We start from the raw sequence: 2,751 nt of genomic DNA, 5'->3' as shown, positions 1-2,751 counted from the left end.
GAAGTGGGGATAAATCCCAAGGAAAGCCTCACACAAGTGAACAAAAATAGCAATGTGGAGAATTGAATTGGGATTTAGATGGTGAAGTTGGATTCCCCAGTAAAAAAGAAGACCCCGAAAGAAATCACAGACCGGAATCGCCAATCCGCGCTCAACGAACGCCTTAAACACAACAGTCTCGGCAACCCCCTCAAAAGGCCTGGCATGCCCCTCGGCGAATGCCACTGAACAAAAGCCCTAGGACGAAGGAGCCGACGACTGACAAGAGACGAGATCTCGGGATCCGACAACTTACTTTTCTTCCAACCATCAGCAATCGTCGCCTCCTTCTCGGATCCTTGGCGCTTGGACTTCTTCGGCGCCATCTAGAAAGTAACGAGCCTCTTCTCACGCATATGCTCGAGGGATGACGATTTGAGATTAGCAGAGGCAAGAGCAAGTGAAAAGACCTAGATCGGTTTGGCACAGTTACCAAGCTAGTGGCATTTATGAAAATATCAGGAAGTTCAAAGGTTACACTCCAAAAGAACGCCTCGATTTTGGAACCTTAACCCTAAATCAAGGGATTTCAAGTCAAGGCTCGGGGACTACGGGATGCGTATCATAAATAGCAACTTTTTTTGAAAGACGATTTGAATTTCAAATGAAGATTCGAAAGACCCAGAAGACAAAGATGACCCTCAGCCTGATCCTTCAGTTCAACCTAAGGCTCGGGGCTACTCCATATGGAGTGCGAGTACATCACGCACCACATATGAAGGAAAGGATCCGGGGCTTGAGCACCTCATAGCCTCGATGCAGCCAAGGAAGTACTCGAAAGACTACTCGAAGCACTCGATGGGCTCCAAACCTGGGCAGCTGCCAGGGTGGTGGATCCCAGAAGCGTTCGATGCGCTCGATGAAATGGAGGAGACTTGGAAGTTGTTAGATGCTATGAGAGTGGGAGAGCTTCGGAGCTTACGGAGTCATCTACCAGAGGAGAGTCAGCTAGAGATTCTCGAGGACTTCCAGCTGATCCCTACGGAGCTACACTTGCACCGCTGCCCGTACGAGAGCTTGCGCCACTAGTTGAGACCCCGGAGATTTTGGAAAGCCTGGAGACCCTCAGGGAGATGTTTCCAGTCGACTACCCAGAGAAGTTGACGTGCTCGGATAGCAGCCAACTACCAGGAGATGGAGTTCTCGCACCGATTTAGAGATGGGTTGTATCTTAGCGGAAAACAGATATGACCGGGAGTCCGGGATACCGGAATGGCCCGCGTCAAGGAGTTATGAATGACTTATATATTGCTTGCTGCTTGCATAGGAAGACCTAGCCTTTCCTTTGTCCATATTTTATCCCTTATGCATCCACCTATACGCTGCATGCGGATGGTGACGTGAACCTATCCCATTCTTAGGGATAGCTTGGTAAGATGCAGGATCCGACTCGGAGTTTGACAACAACGATGATGGATGGTACGATTGAAGCCGTGCTATGCTCAAGGATATGCCTGTGGCAGAGAAGACCCAAGATGAAGATTGGCCGGTGGCCTAGCTACCGTTACTCTTTCTGTTTGCTTCGCAATTAGCCCAGCGGGCTTGTAATGGGAGATTCGTACTACATATCCACCGGATGATGTAATAACTAAACCCATGTATGCACCGTTTATGATGGTATGACAATGATTACTGCCTGAGATGAATTCTGTATGTGATAGCGACTGATCCAGTGACTATCACGCCGATACAAAGGAGTCGGGTTATCCTTACGGAAAGCCGGTTCGTTTCATACAGCGTATGAAATCATGAAAAATCTTAAGATTTTCAGACTTCATTTGCTTTTTATAGAATTTTAAAACGATTCGGGCACACATTCGTGGTCGTGTTTTCTGGACAAGATGTTCGAAAATTCTTTTCATTTGATAGGTAAGGCCTCAAACTAGGTTAAATAACATGAATATCATTTTTTCACTCATTTTGTTATGTTATATGAATCACTTGCAGTTCTAATTTATTTGACTTGATTCAAAAAAATGTTTAAAATGCAATTAATTAGTTAAATATAGCAAATAGATACAAAAATGTACTAAATTTTAATATGGAGTACCACAAGTTGTATGTAAAGAGTAGAAAAAATTTCAAGATGAGAAGAGAAAAAAGATTTATTACTTTGCCGTGTGAAAAACACATGGCAATTTTATTACTTTGCCGTATGCAAAAAAAAAACACACAGCAAAGCATGGCCGTGTGTGCACATGACAAAAAGGTTGATGTGTGCCCGATAGAAAGCACACAGCAAAGAGCCCGATTCCGGTAGTGTCAAGTTATATTTCTAGTTTCCAGAATTTATACTTGATATACATAGAAATATATTTGGCATATTTGTTTTTTTGTCCAGCCTGATTTTTCTTTTCCGTGATGATTTATCTTTGACATAGATTTTGTTATGTTTTCACGTTTTCATTGTATATATTTGTGTCTGCTTAGGTTATGATATAATAATGTCGTTGTTTGTTTCTTACATATTATATAAGATTTGGTTTTACCGGTCGGTGATACGTAATATTGGACCAAATAAAAATTTGTGGTGGAATTGTTACATGCTTTAGAAATAATAGGTAGGGATTAATGGAATAGAAAAGGTGAAATATAAATCAAACAAACGAGAAAAATCAACGGTGTCATGCATTTAAGAATGCAGATAGCAATAAATAAATCACGGACGAATATTAAGAAGTACTTATGTCTAATAACTAATAACTAATAATC

This window comes from Panicum virgatum, chromosome 3K, assembly GCF_016808335.1.
Source record: "Panicum virgatum strain AP13 chromosome 3K, P.virgatum_v5, whole genome shotgun sequence".
Taxonomy (NCBI): Eukaryota; Viridiplantae; Streptophyta; class Magnoliopsida; order Poales; family Poaceae; genus Panicum; species Panicum virgatum.
The sequence above is the reverse complement of the archived record's forward strand: the minus strand, read 5'-3'. Positions refer to the sequence as shown.